The sequence below is a fragment of the Pelophylax lessonae genome (genome assembly GCF_965119305.1).
Source record: "Pelophylax lessonae genome assembly, chromosome: 3".
NCBI classification, from domain to species: domain Eukaryota; kingdom Metazoa; phylum Chordata; class Amphibia; order Anura; family Ranidae; genus Pelophylax; species Pelophylax lessonae.
Window position 1 is genome coordinate 579,326,409 of NC_138770.1, and position 20,239 is coordinate 579,346,647.

Below are 20,239 nucleotides of genomic sequence, written 5' to 3' on the forward strand. Positions count from 1 at the left end.
GGGGGGAAAGGACATCAATTGTATTTGGGTACGGTGTCGCACGACTGCGCAATTGTCAGTTAAAGCAACACAGTGCCGAAACGCAAAAAATGGCCTGGTCATAAAGGGGGTAAAACCTTTCCGGAGCTGAAGTGGTTAAACAAGCAGCCCTCTGGGTAAAGTGCTGCCTAAATTGACGGCGCTATATAAGCACCTGTAATAAATACGTAAATGTCCAGTAAACATACATGTATGAGTTTGTGTCAGTACATAATATATTAGAGCTGCATGATTAATCGTATGATAATTGCGATCTCATTCGGGTATGATACAGACATATAGCCAGACACCCCAAGTCTCTGGCATGCTGGCTGCAGCTGTCTGACACCCGGGCAATATCCCGGCTGTCTGTGTCAGAGCTCAGCTGACAGAACGGAGCCAATGCTTCCTGTGTAGTTCTGGCTCCGTTCTGTTACAGGCGGAGTGATATCAAATGCGCTCCGTCTGTGAGAGGAAAGCTGAGCTACAGGAAGCATAGGTTCTGCGCCACTCCTCACACTTCGCCAGCAGTACCTGCAGCAGTACTCAGAGCAGTACCCACCAGCCAGCAGAAACTGCAGCAGTACCCACCAGCCAGCAGTACCTGCCAGCCAGCAGTGCCCACAGCAGTACCTACCAACCAGCAGTACCCGCCAGTCAGAAGTATCCACAGCAGTACCCACCAGCCAGCAGTACCCGCAGCAGTACCCACCAACCAGCAGTACCCACCAGCTGTACCCACAGCAGTATCCAGGGGTTACATAGTTACATAGTTAGTGAGGTTGAAAAAAGACATCAGTCCATCCAGTTCAACCTATGATGTGTGTGTGTGTGTGTGTTTGCTATTAACCGTACATTGTATACGGTTATACCCCTGTATGTTGTGGTCTTTAAGGTGTCCATCTAATAGTTTTTTGAAACTATCAATGCCCCCTGCTGAAGAGAATTCCACATCCTTACCGCTCTTACAGTGAAGAACCCCTTACGCACTTTAAGGTTAAACCGCGTTTCCTCAAGTTTTAGTGAGTGGCCACGTGTCTTATTGTATCTCCTCTCTCTGAATAGTTTGTTCCTTATGCTCGGGTCGCCAGTACAGTATTTGTACATTGATATCATATCCCCCCTCAATCTTCTCTTCTCCAGAGAGAATAGGTTCAGTGCTTGTAGTCTTTCCTCATAGCTGCTGTCCTCCATTCCCCTAATTATTTTTGTTGCCCTTCTCTAGACTTTCTCCAGTTCCAGCACATCCTTCCTGAGGACCGGTGCCCAGAACTGGACAGCATACTCCAGATGTGGCCGGACCAGAGTCTTGTAGAGTGGGAGAATAATCTCTTTATTTCTGGAGTGAATCCCCTTTTTTATACAACCCAGTATTCTGTTGGCTTTGCTTGCGGCGGCTTGGCATTGCATGCCACTGCCAAGCCTGTTGTCTACCAGTACCCCCAAGTCCTTTTCCATCCTAGACTCACCCAGAGGTCCCCCCCCCCCTAGTGAGTAGCTTGCTTTCTGGTTTCTGGCCCCCAAGTGCATTACTTTACATTTTTCAACATTAAATCTCATCTGCCATGTAGTTGCCCACCGCCATTATTTTGTTCAGGTCCTCTTGCAAGGTTTCCACATCCTGCAGGGGTAAACCATGACAGAGGGGGGGGGGGGGGGTAATCTTAGTCACAGCTTTATTTCAAACAGTTAATAATTATTTATATATTTATATATATATATATATATATATATATATATATATATATATATATATAAAGATTTTGAAAATCGTGAGAGAATCGTGATCATTTTAAGCAAAAAAAAAATGTGATTCTCATTTTTGCCAGAATCATACAGCTCTTTAATATCTGTATATTTTTTTTATATAAAACTTTTATTTATACATTTTTTTTTTTTGTAAGGATTGCGTAGCACATAGTTTTAAATAAATATCTAATCCTAGTATGACTCGTAATGTCAAAATGAAACTGGCATAATAAAAAAAGAAAGAACATTTGGTCTGCTTCAGAATCCACAGGTTCCAAATATGAAAGAAAAACAATCATCTCGTGTGTAGAATTTTTTATCTTTCTTTCTAAGGCATGACTCACTACATGAAGTCACAAACCACAGAAGCTTAGATCAAAATCCGTAATTCATAGTGCACAGTGGCCTAGCCTAATAAAAACTAAAAGAAGAGGGAGCTTCTGGATTACATATAGGTAACCAGATCCTAATACACTTAAAGGCTCAGCTCATCTTGACAGAAAAAATAATGAATACAGTAATTTTGGCAGAAAAAAACAATATAAATTTATACATTTTTCCTGCACTAGTCTCGAAAAAATTGTACCTGCGATCGGTAGATCATTGTGGATCACCTTCAGACATGTCCTCCAGATTTCAGCCCATACTTCTGTACAGGCTGTTTGAAAGCCGGAAGACATATCAGTGATCTACAAGAGTGCTCATTAGCACCCCTGCAGACCACTGAAACTCCAAGTCTGTCGGCTGCAGTGTAGGTAGATACTTGTAGATTAGTCAGTCACCGCTCTCTGCTCTGCCCATCCAGCACTCGCTAGAACGCTGGTCTGGGGAGAGGATGGGATTAGTTGGGTCAGGCTCTCAGAAAGGCTGAGTCGTCTGCCGATCAGGCTTCTGGGTGAATCCTGACATTGTCGGGATCTTTCCAGAGCAAGGCCCGGCCGTGTGATGTCAACTGACAGCAAGCTTTAGTCCCCTGTTGGCTGATTCTGGGTCACAGAGGAGCAAAAGTATTTGCACTCCTGTGACCCAGGAAAGAAATATTGCCAAAAAAGGCTTTGGCCATACATCTCTTTTAAAGTGGACCTTCACTCCAGAACTGAAATGTGCACCAATGCAACTGCCCGCAATCATAAGAAGCCAATGCTTTTGTTTTTTTGCTAGCTTTTCTATTAAAATTTAGCCCCATCTTGTCCTCTTTTTGCTACTTTTTTTTTCTTATTGAAATTCAGGCCCCTCTTGTCCCCTGCCTCCATTGTTTCCTGTTACTGTACCTTACATGGTGAAAATGAAGGGTAATATAAAGAGGAAACTCCATATATATATATATATATAGCTCAGTGGCAGATGCGTTTTTCCAGTGAGTCACTGTAGTCAGGACTGTGGTTTAAGGGCATGGCAGCCCATTTTTATTAAAACAATAAGGAAAGTCCATAACATAGTTTTCCACGCAGGGGTTCTTCGCCAGTAAATACAAAAACTGAAAATACTAGCCCACCTGGCTCTCTCGCTCTCATACAGTTTTTCCTCAGCAGTACCTCTGCACTTTATGCTGGTCCCCAGACCATGGACTGTCTAACGCTGACAGCTTCACTGTGGCCCATGTCCTCAGGCCGTCTCCTGTCTCTTCAGACACGCGCACACGTGCTCTCGCTGCCATCTGCAGCCACTGACTCCCGAAGAGTATCGGAGTCCTCCTGACTCCCCACGAACAGACCTCCTGTCTGTTGGCCGAAACAGTCTCCAACTGGGAGCCCTGATATCTTCCTAAATCTTCATTATAAGGGCTGTGTGCACCTGAGCACACACCCTGCTGGTCATCAACAAAACCTGGACACAGAGTTGGAGATTCCTTCCCTCCCAAGACACTATGAAATCTCCAAACTACAGAGCCCCAACCAGGTATACCAAAACCTGGAGAAAGCTGTAAAAGCAGTCTTCTCCACTGCACATCTATGCTCTGTAGTCTTGCACAGAGCCAATGTGCACACTCTGTGTCCTTTAAGTTACCGATTTCACTGTGACAGAGTCTTGACCTGTCACAATATATATATATACCCCAACAATAAAGCATTTAAAATAGCCACAAAAATCACTTTAGACTGCACCCACAACCATAATATATTTGGAAGAGTGCACTCCCGGGTTCAAGACCATTCTAGCGCACACAAAATAATGTCAAGTAAAGAGAGAAATCGTATTAAAATAATTCCTACATATACTGGCAGCATCAGCAATCTCTCCTCCATGCAGGATCTGGGACACTTGCGATCGCAATGGGGCTCAGGTAAGTATTAGAAGAGAGAAGCTTTTTTATCTTCTTGCATAGAATGCACAAAGGAAAAATAAAAAAACTTGCACCTTTAGAGCAAAGGTGTTCTAAAAAAGGACCTTTCCATTTCAATCTAAGGCTGCTGTAATTATTTAAAACTGTCAAACAAATTAAATGCAATACCACAACCTGGATGCAATGCTTTTCTTTAAAATTTGCATTATAATGAAAATGAAATTTTTTGGCATCCCCTGCAATAGGAATTTTTAGAGAGATACTACCAAATGTTAATTACTTCTAAAGGGATGCAAACATTGCAACTATCTTCACTAGAACAACAAAAGTGCACCAGGTGGCTATGAGTGCAGAGCCTCCCATTCAGGAATCATTCTTGAAAGGACATAGTGGAATGGACAGCTTTTTCTTCCAAACACAAAAAGTTAGGACCCTGCTATTGCAATGTAAATACAGTATCTCACAAAAGTTAGTACACCCCTCACATTTTTGTACACATTTTATTATATCTTTTTATGTGAAAATACTGAAGAAATGACACTTTGCTACAATGTAAAGTAGTGAGTGTACAGCTCGTATAACAGTGTAAATTTGCTGTCCCCTCAAAATAACTCAACACACAGCCATTAATGTCTAAACTGCTGGCAACAAAAGCGAGTACACCCCTAAGTGAAAACGTCCAAATTGGGCCCAATTAGCCACTTTTCCTCCCCGGTGTCAGGTGACTCGTTAGTGTTACAAGGTCTCAGGTGTGAATGGGAAGCACGTGTGTTAAATTTGGGGTTATCGCTCCAACTCTCTCATACTGGTCACTGGAAGTTCAACATGGCACCTCATGGCAAAGACCTCTCTGAGGATCTGAAAAAAGAATTGTTGCTCTACATAAAGATGGCCTAGGCTATAAGAAGATTGCTAAGACCCTGAAACTGCATCACCATGGCCAAGACCATACAGCGGTTTAACAGGACAGGTTACAATCAGAACAGGCCTCCCCATGGTCGACCAAAGAAGTCGAGTGCACTTGCTCAGCGTTATATCCAGAGGTTGTCTTCGGGAAATAAACGTATGAGTGCTACCTGCATTGCTGCAGAGGTTGAAGGGGTGGGGGGTCAGCCTGTCGGTGCTCAGACCATACACTGTACACTGCATCAAATTGGTCTGCATGGCTGTCATCCCAGAAGAAAGCCTCTTCTAAAGATGATGCACAAGAAAACCGGCAGTTTGCTGAAGACAAGCAGACTAAGGACATGGAATACTGGAACCATGTCCTGTGGTCTGATGAGACCACCAAAAACTTATTTGGTTCAGATGGTGTCAAGCGTATGTGAGGGCAACCAGGTGAGGAGTACAAAGACAAGTGTGTCTTGTCTACAGTCAAGCATGGTGGTGGGAGTGTCATGGTCTGGGGCTGCATGAGTGCTGCTGGCACTGGGGAGCTACAGTTCATTGAGGGAACCATGAATGCCAACATGTACTGTGACATATTGAAGCAGAGCATGATTCCCCTCCCTTCAGAGACTGGGCTGCAGGGCAGTATTCCAACATGATAACAACTCCAATCACACCTCCAAGATGACCACTGCCTTGCTAAAGAACCTGAGGGTAAAGGTGATGGACTGGCCAAGCATGTCTCCAGGCCTAATCCCTATTGAGCATCTGTGGGACATCCTCAAACAGAAGGTGGAGGAGCGCAATGTCTCTAACATCCACCATCTCTGTGATGTTGTCATGGAGGAGTGGAAGAGAACTCCAGTGGCAACCTGTGAAGCTCTGGTGAACTCAATGCCCAAGAGGGTTAGGGCAGTGCTGGAAAATAATGATGGCCACACAAAATATTGACACTTTGGGCCCAATTTGGACATTTTAACTTGGGGGTGTACTCACTTTTGTTGCCAGTGGTTTAGACATTAATGGCTGTGTGTTGAGTTATTTTGAGGGGACAGCAAATTTACACTGTTATACAAGCTGTACACTCACTACTTTACATTGTAGCAAAGTGTCATTTCTTCAGTGTTGTCACATGAAAAGATATAATAAAATATTTACAAAAATGTTAGGGGTGTACTCACTTTTGAGAGATACTGTAGATCACCCAGAGGGGACTGTGTTTTTCTCAATACAAGTGGAGGTACGCTTTAAACAATGCAAAGGTTGATATTTTGTTAAATGAGTTATATTATACACAAGGAACACGTTTGTTACTACCCTCAATAACTCTCTTCCTCCCCTCTGCATCAGTATTGAAGCCATACTAAATGTATGTGTTAGTATATGAAAGATACCATAATGACCAGCAATATATTTTCTGTCTTCAGAAGCGTCTAAAAATAAAAAGGGCAGGGCTCTGTATAAGCTCACTGCTAACTTTCAGCAGGAAAAATGTAAGGGTTCTTAGTTAAAGATTGGGTACCAAAACTTTGATTGAAATATATTCTTCAATAGCCACAGGGATAGAAATCCATTTTGTGTGCACCAAATGTTTTTGCAAACCTAGATATTACCATATCAATTATGGTATGTTTTGTGTATTTCTGTACAGTAATCCAGCATTAAACAACTGATGCAATTTTCCTCTGTGCAGTAGCTTCCTGTAATACAAACCAGTTACACCTGCTTTGTCTTCTTGTCCAGGGTGTAGACCAATGTGGGTGAAACATGTCAGAGGGGTGTGACTGATGGGCTGTCTTTCATTTAGCTTACATTGAAGTTGAATATAGTGTGCAGTGATACTTCTTCACCATGCTGCGCATAGCCTGTTCAGGGAGCAGAGGTGTGGGAGGGACCCAGCAGGCCCCATCCACTACAGGCTGCCTGCAGAAGAGTACAGTAGGGGGCAGATACAAGACCAGTTACCCTGCACAAGGAGAGAAAGCAGGAGTAACTGGCCTGTAATACAGGAAGCTACTTCACAAAAGAAAAGTGCAACAGTTGTTTCATGCTGTATTACTGCACAGATCTGGAAGAAATACACAAAGCACACCAAAATGTAACTTACAGAATACACATGCCCAAGGCTCAACAAAGCGCAGGAGCCAGGTCGACATGGCGACCAGATTTAGGGTCCCGCCAGCTCATCCACCACTGGCAGTGGTACCAGGCGCGAGCAACTCTTCGGGCAGCCGGCCACTAAGCTCCCCTCCTTATCTCCTCCAATGGCTGTGTATCACATAACTTGCGTGGGGGAGCGATGATTGAGCAGCCTGTCAGCCTCTCCATAGGCCGAAGCTTTCCGTCCCCTTTTGACCCTCCCCCAATGGGGAGGCGAGCTGGGGACAGCAGCTTCTCTGATTGGCTGGCTGGGAAGATGGTGAGGACATCGCATAGAGGAGCCGACAGTAAGGCCCAGCTCTGCACAATGGCAGAGAATGACCCGGCCAAGCTCTTCAGAGAGGGCAGCCCGAGGTGAGGCCTGGGAGCTTGCCAAATTCTACTTCTCAGGTGAGAGGAGACACCCTAGGGGCCCCACCAACTGGAGCAGAGGCTGGGGTACACTGTGAAAGGAGTGTATGGGGGGGGGCACTGTGTGAGAGTAATGAATGAGGGGAGGGGGAGACACTGTATGAGGAGTGTATGTGGAGGGGGGGGGCACTGTGTGAGAGCAGTGTATGGGGGGGGGGACACTGTGAGAGTAATGTATGAGGGGAGGGGGAGACACTGTATGAGGAGTGTATGTGGAGGGGGGTACTGTGTGGGAGGAGTGTATGGGGAGGGAGACACTGTGTGAGGAGTGTATGTATGAGAGGAGGGGGGAACACTGTGTGAGAGGAATGTATGGGGGAGACGGGACACACAGTGTGACATGAATGTATGACTGACCACATTGTCTCAGCAATAGGTGTTCCCCACCTAATGTGTCCTGCAATTTTAGGACAGGCAGCAGAGAGACCCCCCCCCCTCCGCCCCCTATTAGATCAGAGTCCTTTTATGTTAACATCCCCCTTAGAGACACCCTCCCCATTAGATCAGAGTCCCTTCATATCAGCGCGTCCCTTATCGATCCCCCCCCCCCCCCATTATATGAGTCCAGTTGGACACCTATGAAGCCAAAAACAAAGCCCTACTAGCAAGAAGAAAAAAAACTTTTTTAGCTGGCTCCTAAATTCAAAGCAAATTTGTCAAGCCCTGCACATGCTTCTTGTTTTAGACAATATTTGTTTATCCTACAGTTTAGCTTAAGGCTCGGTTCACATTTATGCGATGCGGGAAGGCTGCGAATTCGCAGCCTGTTCCCGCATCGCACACGCACCCCCGGCAGTTCACACTGCCATATGCGATACGCTGGGGGTGTCAATGTAATCTTAACGACACCCCCAGTTTGATCGCATATCGCAGTGCGATTGTGCAGTTCGCACAGGAGCGGATCGCACAAGTGTGAACCGCTGTGCGATCCGATCCTGATGCGGCTGCAAAAATGCCTCCTGTGCGTGTTTGCTCCAGGTGCGATGCGAATTTAGCCATACAAACTGTATGGCTAAACTCGCACCGCACAGCTGATCGCATGTAATGTCGGAGCAGTGCGCTCCGATATTACATGCGAACCCGGCACTCGCACAAATGTGAACCGGGGCTTAATGTGAGAGGCGGAAACACTTTATTCTGCACCATCATACACTTCAATGACTAAGATGCTGAGGAGAAGAATGGAAAAATCAACAAGTAAACTAAAAAACTATTTAAAGCGTTTTTACAGTCAAAATCTAAAATCCTATATTAATTTCCACATTGTATTTAAATGAATTCTAGTCTGAAGGATCTTGAAGTTTGTAAACTTTGTGAAGATCCCCACACATTCACCTCCTGAAATTCTATGACATGTAGTCATTATGCCTTGTGAGAAGGCAATGCTGTGCCACACATTTCACAGAGTCTGCCTTCTGAAGTACAGAGGTGCTGAGAGGAGGAATTTCAGGAGGCGGAGTCAATATAGGAATCACTGCTTGCATGCAGCAAGGTATCATTGGATATGTAGTCCTTCTAAATTGAATGTAAACAGCAGAGGAGAAGCAGCAAAGCATGCAGGGAATCCAGGAAGTTGTGGAAAGAGATGGCCAGCAGACAGGCAGCACAAACAAAACAAAGGTTTTTTTTCCAAGTCTACTTATGTCGGATTATCAAATAGAACTATTGTTTGTACTGCTATTACACAATTACGCAAGGTCTTTACGTCAGAGGTCTCCAACCGCCGGGCACCTGACCGGTGTCGGTTCGTGGCCTGATGGGCTCCAGGTCGTGTGGGAAGAGGGGCCACTCACATTCCTGCCCGGGCTCCACCTCTTGCCAGCAGGGGGGGCTGCTATGGGCTGGGTGTGTGGGGGAATCGGAGTCCTTGTGTAGGTCTAGTGCACTGCACCGCCACCCTCAAACCAACCAAGGGCACCCGCTCCCCTTCACCCACCAATACCACTTTCCTCCCTCTCTGTGTTCATGTCACTCAGTGTGTATGTAAAACATACATACCCACATACAAAACATACATAATATCTTTATGTGTATTGGTTTGGCTGACTACATGAGCGCAATGCATTTTTTTTATTATTAACATAGAAAAAAACAATATAAAAAATTATTATTAAAAAAAAATATTTTTTAATTTTTATTTCTGTTTGGCTGATTACATGAGCGCAATTCAATATTAGTAATAATATTAAATAGGGATCATGTAATTAGCCAAATAGTTAAAGATTTTTTAAAAATATAGATTTTATTTTAATATTAATTTCTCATATCATCAATTTTTAATAATCATAATAAATAAATACAGATACAAATAAAGATGCGAGTGGCAGTTGAGGTGGAAGGCTGCAAACCCCCACCCCATGGAGGGGTCATCTTCCGTGAGGCCGGTCCCTGGTTCAGGGGAGGTTGGGGACCACTGCTTTACGTAACATTTCACTCAGGATCTTCCTGCTCACAAGATCCTGAGTATAAACATCAATAAATGATTATGTATGTATGCCAGAGGTCATTTCAGATTGATTTCTACAGGTTGCTGCTCTATGCACAGTCATGACAACAAAAACACAGAACTCATTTAGAATGTTTAATTACAGAAAGGGATGTGAAAGTTCATTTAGCGGGCATATTAGCCACAAAGCCAGAATAAGACTTTTTAATTCTCAGGCTGGTAGAGTTAGGCAGTGTAAAGCGCGGGGATGATGGGCACAGTGCTGTAACCTATAGCAGCAAATAAGAAACTGTCTCATAACCACTTCAGCCCCGGAGGATTTTCCTGCTCAAAGACCAGGGCCTATTTTGTGATTCGGCACTGTGTGACTTTAATGGACAATTGCGGACAAATTCTGCTACATATTTTTGGTAAAAAAAAAAATCGCAATAAGCGTATTTTGATTGGTTTGCGCAAAAGTTACTGTGTTTAATAACTACGGGAAAGATTTATGTCATTTTTATTGTTTTTTTTTGTAACGAGTAATAGCGGCGATTTTTTTTACGGGACTGCAACATTGAGGCGGACAGATCGGACCCTTGACTGACATTTTTGACACTTTTGGGAGTACCAGTGACATTACTACAGTAATCAGTGCTATACATATGCACTGTTACTGTAAAAATGACACTGGCAGGAGGGGTTAACTTTATTAGAGATCCAGGGGTTAAGTGTGTTCCTAGGGGCGTGCTTCTAACTGTCAAGGGGCGTGGCTTTTGATGTAACCACAGAGACATACGATCCTAGGATCGTATGATCTCTGCTGTTACACCAGAGAGAATGACAGGCCACTTTGTTTACATTAGCCGCCTGCCTTTCTCCCTCTCCAGCGGGAGATTGCAAGTGGCTGGCGAATATCGGAGCCGCCGGTCACTCGCGCGGGGATGCCTGAGAAAGAGTGGGGGCGGGAGCGCTCCTCCGGCGGCGCGCGCACGCCCCCTACAGGCTCCTGGGCGAGCGACGTAGTACTACGTCACTTTGCCCAGGAGGGGCTGACTGCCGCAGTAAATTTACTTGCGACGGTCGGCAAGTGGTTAAAGAAGAAAACTTCCTCTGCAAACATTTACCTATAGGTGAGCCTATAATAAGGCTTACCTATAGGTAGTGCAAATATCTCCTAAACATGTACCGTTTAGGAGATATTTACATGACACGCAGCCAGTGACATCACTGGTGCATGCATTCTGAAGGAATGGTTACAGGTGCCGTTCCTTCTGACCCCCTGTGCCGTGAATGGCGGTTCCCGCACGCATGCACAGGAGTGACGTCTCCGCGAACCCGGAATTAACTCAGGGGAAAATGCACCGCGGCGGGGGCTTCGTTCTAAGGTATTACATAATGAGCTAGTATGCAATGCATACTAGCTCATTATGCCTTTGTCTTACAGGATTTTTTTTTTTTTTTTTTTAAATGGCAAAGCCACAGTCCAGACTTAAATCTGATTGAAAATCTGTGGGGTGATGTGAAGAGGGCTGTGCACAGGAGATGCCCTCACACTCTGACAGATTTGTGGTGTTTTTGCAAAGAAGAGTGGGCAAATATTGCCAAGTCAAGATGTGCCATGCTGATAGACTCCTACCCAAAAAGACTGCGTGCTGTAATCAAAAGGTGCTTCAACAAAGTATTAGTTTGAGGGTGTGCATAATTATGCAACAATATTATTTTAGCTTTTTATTTTTACTTCCCTCCACCTAAAAGATTTCAGTTTGTTGTTCAATTGAGTTGCACAATTTATAGGTCACATTAAAAGGTGGAAAAAGTTCTGAAATTATTTATCTTTGTCTCATTTTTTTTATCATCACAGAAACCTGACAGGGGTGTGTAGACTTTTAATATCCACTGTACATGCAGGTAAACGCACAGCGTGAATGGCACCATTGAAAAATTACCTTACCTGCATTTATATGTTTAGAAATGTCCTCTAAAGGCATATGAACGCAGGTGTGACAGGACAGACAAATGAAGAGGGATGCCAAAGTCAAAACAAAGGTTGAGTAATGGAAACGTAATATTGGCATATGGAGGAACTTTATTGCTTATAATTCTCCAAAACTATTCATGATCCTTTGGGTTCATAGTGGAGGTCAAGGTTGTGCTTCCACCTTTGCCTACCTTTGAGCACTATGTGTATCCACTACAATGAAACATCTCCCACAGTCACCCCCCCCCCCTTTTCCACTATAATGTCTACAAGGGGGACCTCAAAGAACAAGACCCAGACATGTAGGAGGGGCAAAAAGATCAAATATTGAAAACAATGGATCTGATTAGCAAGCATGCTGCTTCTAAAAATAAATTTCCTATCAACAAGTCCATAAGTAGGGTGCTTGTGGATTAGGAGGTTCTTTGTTTTATTTCATTGTCTATATTGTCTTGATGCAGCAAATTACCTTTTTAATAAACATTGATTACTGAGAACAATTACCAAAATGTATCTTCTGGTCTCCAGGGATGAGGCTATAATTATATTACATCAGTTTGTCTGAATAGGTGTACATAACGCAGAGGATGCCTGACATCTGTGGATATCGGGTTCTATGTGGAGATACTGCTTTGACTATTAGACTGAATAATTTATGGAACATTGAAATCCAATACTCCCCCTATGGAACTTTACCCATAAAAAAATCATGTTTTTTAGCAAGGAACATATATATATTCCACATTAATAATTATACTACCAAAATAAGTGTATGCTCTAAAAATTACCTCCAGCATTGTTCCAGTTTCTGGAGGCCCGCCACTTTGATAAAGCCCAGAGCCCATGAGCAGCAGTAAATCTTTAGGCTATGAGCAGATCGGACTCTAGTGGCTCTGCTTTTCGGCACAATGCCAAAAATGGAAAGCAAATGAGCATGTGAAGAGCAGGATCACACAGTGTATTCCTGGATTTTAAACAGTATAGACACTTATTTTTTTTAGGTTTTAAATAGCTCTACCTGCAAAACAGGCCTGCCTGAAGTGATCTAGCAGGACTTCATTTTCTGACTAAAGTTTCACTTTAATAGAAATATGTATCATGTTATACAGCAGGGCTCGACAAACCCCGGGCGCCAGGTCACATTTGCGACTAGAATTAGCGACCTGGCACCGCCTGGGGTGCCCTGCAGGAGGTGTCCTGTCCCTTTTGCGCCCCCACCTCCTCCCCGAGTGCACAGACTTCCGCGCCGTCCAAAAATTGAGGCCCCGCTTTTCGGCCTTTTGAGATGAGAGGCTTCCAATGGGGAACTGGCGCCCTCTTGTGGTGGCCGGGAGTAATTACTGTTTCCACTGCCTGTTCTCAATGCATTCCCATCTCCTTCCCAAGAGGAGATGAGAGGGAAGTTTTTGCAGGCTTCATCTCCCTGTCCAGTTACCTTTGCTTAAAGGTAAGTCGGCAGGGAGTGTGGCTATTATTATTAATTTATTTTTTAAAAATTTAAAAAACTAAATAATAATTTTTTCTTGTTTTTTAATTATTAAAAAAAACTAAAACAACATTTTTTTTTTTCAATTCTTATTAAAAAAAAATTATATATATTATATATATATATATATATATATATATAATCTTTTTTTTTTTCCCCTCATCGTCATGCCACACCCGAAAGGCCCCTTTCACACGGGCTGTCTAAACAGGTCCGCTTGTCGGTTTTTCAGGCAGACCTGATCGGACCCTTCATTCTCCTCTATGGAGCAGTAATCTGCCGCCATCTGATTCTGTCCGCCAAAAACAGACGGATGGTGGTTCTATTTTCTATCCATCCCGTGGATCGGATCAGATGGCATCGGATGGAAAGAGACAGTCTGTTTCCATCCAATTGCGCTATAGAGGAGAGTGGGGTTCTAGTCGTATTTATGTGTAAATTTAGTATCTGTTTTATTAAATAAAGCTTGGTTGTTAGTTAAAAAAAAAAAAAAACTGGCTCCTAACTTTTTTAGCTGGCTCCTAGATTTCAGGCAAATTTGTCAAGCCCTGCTATACAGGACCCTTTTTCCATTTGCTAATATCTCTGTCGGTGAAGACATTTCTCACAGTTGACTGAATTTTTATATAAATGATAATATCTATGAATGAAGATGAGGATACATTTTTCAGATAATTTACAATATATTACATTGAATTTTTATAATTTTCATATATATATGCTATTATTAGAAATAATGAAGCTGATATTTTTTGCACCTTTATTAGCCCAGGTCTCAATTTTGTTGTATACATTACACATACAACATTAAAATTCCCATTGTTTTAAATGGTTCACACCTGAGCTGCGTTTTTCTGGTGCTTCACATGCTCAGGAGACCATCAATTCTGCAACACAGAGAATGGGCCAGCCATTGTAAGCTGAGCCGTGCATGTGCAGCGCAGTTTACATGTCAGGGGGTGCAGCGAACAGACAGGTAGGTGTACTTTATTGTAGAAGACAAATGACATGCCTTTTCTGCAATTAAAAAACGGCCTGCAGCAGTAAACAACAGCTAAACTTTAGCTTTACTTTATTTCCTGTAAGTTGCAAGGTGGGGCCTCCATAGATGGAATTTGTTTTTCCAGCACATCCCACAGATGCGCGATTGGATTAAGATCAAGAGAATTTGGAGACCAAGTCAACACCCCAAACATGTTGATGTCTCCTTTAAACCGTCCTTGAATTCATCAGACCGGCCCACCTTTTTCCACTGCTCCATGGTCCAGGTCTGATGATTGGTGTATACTGGATATATAGATGTACATACATCCATACCTTTTACAAGAATATTTTGCTACAAAGGTCATTTAAAAAAATGAAGGTTTATGTTTTGCAAAAATGCTGTCATTCTTCTGCCTGACATGTCAGTTAAGCGAACGCCTCTCTAAAAACCATGAGCAAAGCCATGTGCTACCAGATCAAGAAACATGGCCTCTAGAGACAGAAGCTGCTGTGCACACATGGCTTTCTTATTATTACAATTTAAAGCTGAATTTCTGGAAGATAAAAGGCACATATTAATGCAGCTCTGTCATCAAAATTATATCAATAAATGTCATTTTTTTTTTCAAGTGCAAGCAGCTGAAGGTGATCTGCCTCTTACAGTCTACTGTATATCAGAGCCAGTTAGGTGTGTTGGTTGAGCAAGCTGATAGGAGGAGAGAGCAAAGTGGTAGAGAGATGAGCTTATCAGTGTGCTGCTTCTCCTTTCATCGCTTCCCTGACAGGCAGGACTGTACTGTGTAAATCTCAGGACTGGATGGTCATCTGACAAGTAAAACCGTTCTCATATACAGTATGTATGTCATCTTTGCATTAAGCAGTTTGCCTGAAGTTCAGCTTTGAAGTGGATATAAATTCCACTTTTGAACTTGTACCTACTTTTTGAACTTGCACTGTTTAAGAGATATTCACGAGCGATGCCACCGTTACCGATGCCACAGTGACGTCACCGGCACATACGCTCTGAAGGGATGGCATACCCCTGCTGTACCTTCAGTGCTCTGTCCTGAAGCCAAGGGCTCCTACGAGCATGTGCCAGAGTGGAGTCACCGCGGCCCCGGGCCATTCATACAACCGGAGCCCACAAACCCGGATAGAAGACCCGGTGAAGATGGAAGCGCTGAGGAGATGTGATGGGAGGGATCTGCTTTACAGGTAAGTGTGTCATAATGTGCTAGTATGCGGTGCATACTAGTACATTATGACAACCCTGCAGGGGGGCCAACTTTATTTTTATTTTGGTGGCGGTTTATTAACACTTTTAAGCGTTACTAAAAATGTACTTTTTTTAATTAAAATAACAAACATGTTATACTTCCCTGCTCTGTGCAATAGTATTCCACAGAGTGGCCCGGAACTTCCTCTTCCTGAGTACCCCGCCAGCACTGTCTGCCCCCATCGAATGCTGGTTCTTCAGCAGGACCATTCGAAAGTTGACAGGGTTACACACAAACCCAAATTCGCCTGGTTCCTGCTGAACTGGCCGAACTTTGAAACGTGTATACCCAGCTTTAGAATGCCCTCAGTCTGGATGAAGAAGCACAGGGCACCTTCTTAGAGCAGCATTGTTCTTCTGGGGGAAGGGGAGTAGTTATGGGCTCGGGCGTGATCGGATCGAGCCCGCCGGCGAAGCTGGCACTGCACACCGCCAATCAATAGGCAGTACGGCATTTCCTGACCGGCGGCTGCACATACACATGCTGCCTATGATTGGCAGTGTGCAGTGCCAGCTTCCTGGCGGGCTCGATCCGAACACCCCCGAGCCCATTACGAGCAGGGAGTGTTAGATGGACTCGCAGATTGTTCTTACAAACTAAAGCCAAACTACAGATCACACTTCATAAGCAGTTACAGCAACTGTTATGTTACTTTGGGGATAAACGTTTTACATAAACAAAAGCTGATCATTGTGAGCACCCCTGTCAGTAGTAAATGGTTTGTCTCATCTCTGTAACTGCCACATCTGTAGGACAGCTTGTTCTGTTAAAACACAGCAGACTTACTGGTTATATCACCAAGAGAAAATAAATAAAAGGAGGACTAAAAAAAAAAAAAGTGCAGCCACCACATCAAAGAATCCATAAGCTGCAATATAATAAATAGTTTCTTTTGGGCTTAAAGCAGCAGTAAACAGCAGTTAAAGATGAAAAAAAAAATGTCCCCTGCAAGGCAATGCCAATGTGCTAGTATGCATTGCACACTATCACATTATTAGCGACTTACCTTATAGTGGTTGTTAACCCACTACAGTATAACCATACAATCCCCTCTGTAAAATAACTTTATGTGTCCCAGTGTCTGTTTTATAAAAAAAGATGCTGATTTCTACCTTATATCCGAGCCTCCCCCCAGCGCTCTTGTGACTCCTCGGCTCTCTCCTCTCCCAGGCTGACACCTACAGCGGAAGGGGCCGAGAACTCCCACTGATGTCAGCTGGAGAGGAGAGAGCCGAGCAGTCACATGAGCGCTGGGAGATGTTCTGATTTAAAGGTAGAAATCAGCATCTTTTTTTACATAACAGACACTGGGACACACAATGTTATTTTACAGAGGGGATTGTATGGTTATACTGTAGTTATAATAGCAGCAGGAGGGTAGGGGGAGAGCAGGAAGGAGAGCTGTGGAATACGGAGGCACGTAAACTGACCACAGTGTCAGGGCTCAGCAGCCATGATAAACCGTGGCCAGTTTATAGGGGGGAGGGCAAAGCCAGGCAGGATCAGCCAGGTTTTTTAAGTTATACAAGGGTCCAAATTCCACAGCACAAACACGGTTCTTTTATTAATGCTTTAAGTGAACAGAATCTTTTTTTGTTTTTAGGGCAACAAATGCTTTCAAACGAAGGCCTCCAGTGCTGCGTTGTCACCGAGAGGGCTTCCATCTTCACCTGGTCTTCCTTCTGAGTTCATGTCCTGCCAGCTACATGACTGGCCAGGGGCGTGATGACGTCACTTTGCGTGCATCCGCTATTTACAGCACAGATTCTGAAGGTCTGGCACAGTAAGCCGGACCTTCAGTGCGCATGTGCCGGTGACGTCATTGGCTGCATGCACTCTGAATATCTCCTAAACAGTGCAGGTTTAGGAGATATTCATAGACTCTTCAGGAAAGCCTTATTATAGACTTACCTGTAGGTAGAAGTGGTGTAACAGAGTTTACTACCACTTTAAATGCTTTAGGAAATCATTCAGGAAATGTAGTAGGTGTGATTTCTGAGCAAAGATAGTCGCCATGTTTTTCAGCAAACCCCACATGCGTGTTCTTCCCGTAGAATGGTACAGAGGACATGGCGCACACACACCACTATAATCACACACACACCTCTATCATCACACACACACACACAGCTATCATCACACACACACCTCTATCATCACACACACACACAGCTATCATCACACACACACACACACACACACACAGCTATCATCACACACACACACCGCTATCATCACACACACACCTCTATCATCACACACACACACACACACACAGCTATCATCACACACACACACCGCTATCATCACACACACACCTCTATCATCACACACACACACCTCTATCATCACACACACACACACACCTCTATCATCACACACACACACACACCTCTATCATCACACACACACACACAGCTATCATCACACACACACCCACACACAGCTATCATCACACACACACACCTCTATCATCACACACACACCTCTATCATCACACACACACACCTCTATCATCACACACACACACCTATATCATCACACACACACACACACACCTCTATCATCACACACACCTCTATCATCACACACACACCCACACACACACACAGCTATCATCACACACACCTCTATCATCACACACACACAGCTATCATCACACACACACAGCTATCATCACACACACACACCTCTATCATCACACACACACCCACACACAGCTATCATCACACACACCCCTATCATCACACACACACCTCTATCATCACACACACACACTTCTATCATCACACACACACACACACACACACACAGCTATCATCACACACACACACACTTCTATCATCACACACACACGCCGCTATCAACAACACACGCACACACCTCTATCATCACACACACACCTCTATCATCACACACACACCTATCATCACACACCTCTATCATCAATCATCACATACACACACCTATCATGAGATCTCCCTTTTTTGAATGAACATGTTGTAGCTCCAAGAACCCCCCCCCCAGGTATGACTGGCCAGGACCAGCATTGTCCCCATCCCCTGATCACCCCTCACTGGACACAATGAGGGCATCTCCTGGTGAAGCCTGTCCTGACCAGAGCCCCATAGTGATCAGCACTGCTCCTCTATGGAGGTTCTCTGGGATAACATGGCCATTGTAGATGTATACAGCTGGCCAGATGCAGACACAGAGCCTCTCCGTACTAACACTGGAAGACAGACTTATACAGGGCTTCACATTACTAGAGTCACATAGGACGTGTCACTATTCACAGCTGTGTAGGCCTCAGTGCAAGCCGGGGACTCTCCCAGGAAGGTGTCCGTCCTACCCCCTACCGGCCATGCAGAATACCCCAGCAGTTCCCGGTCTCTCAGAACAGAGATTCCCACCCCTTCCCCCCAGCAGCGGCCCCCGGGTACCTGCAATCACAGACGGCAGCAGTTCGCCTCCCATCCAGTAGCAACATCTCCCAGTGTGGCCAGAGCCCAGAGCCCCGGCACCACGGCCCGGCATGCACCGCGCCAGGCACCGGGGGAGGAGAGAGGCTGACAGAGAAACTGGAGAGAGACCGGAGGAGTCAGGAAGAGGCTGAGGAGAATGGCTGAGCGCCTTCACTGGGGCCTGGCACACTTTAGTCTCTGCTCATGTACACGACCATTCCTCCACACAACGTGTCCCTGTCACAGCAATGTACTAAACCATTATTCCCCATGTACCCAGAATAAAGGTGTCCCTGTCACAGCAATGTACTAAACAATTATTCCCCATGTACCCAGAATAAAGGTGTCCCTGTCACAGCAATGTACTAAACCATTATTCCCCATGTACCCAGAATAAAGGTGTCCCTGTCACAGCAATGTACTAAACCATTATTCCCCATGTACCCAGAATAAAGGTGTCCCTGTCACAGCAATGTACTAAACCATTATTCCCCATGTACCCAGAATAAAGGTGTCCCTGTCACAGCAATGTACTAAACCATTATTCCCCATGTACCCAGAATAAAGGTGTCCCTGTCACAGCAATGTATTAAACCATTATTCCCCATGTACCCAGAATAAAGGTGTCCCTGTCACAGCAATGTACTAAACCATTATTCCCCATGTACCCAGAATAAAGGTGTCCCTGTCACAGCAATGTATAAAACCATTATTCCCCATGTACCCAGAATAAAGGTGTCCCTGTCACAGCAATGTACTAAACCATTATTCCCCATGTACCCAGAATAAAGGTGTCCCTGTCACAGCAATGTACTAAACCATTATTCCCCATGTACCCCGAATAAAGGTGTCCCTGTCACAGCAATGTACTAAACCATTATTCCCCATGTACCCCGAATAAAGGTGTCCCTGTCACAGCAATGTACTAAACCATTATTCCCCATGTACCCAGAATAAAGGTGTCCCTGTCACAGCAATGTACTAAACCATTATTCCCCATGTACCCAGAATAAAGGTGTCCCTGTCACAGCAATGTACTAAACCATTATTCCCCATGTACCCAGAATAAAGGTGTCCCTGTCACAGCAATGTACTAAACGATTATTCCCCAT

At 44.3% G+C, this 20,239-nt stretch overlaps 1 protein-coding gene across 1 annotated transcript in view; it reads right to left on the reverse strand.

The window, feature by feature from the left end:
• Positions 1-19,261, reverse strand: part of VPS54 (VPS54 subunit of GARP complex) — a 243,203-nt gene extending 223,942 nt beyond the window's left edge. The window contains exon 1 of the mRNA XM_082252138.1: positions 19,107-19,261. The gene's annotated coding sequence lies outside the window, so the exon portion shown is untranslated. The remainder of the gene's footprint in view (positions 1-19,106) is intronic.
• Positions 19,262-20,239: the final 978 nt, after the last annotated feature.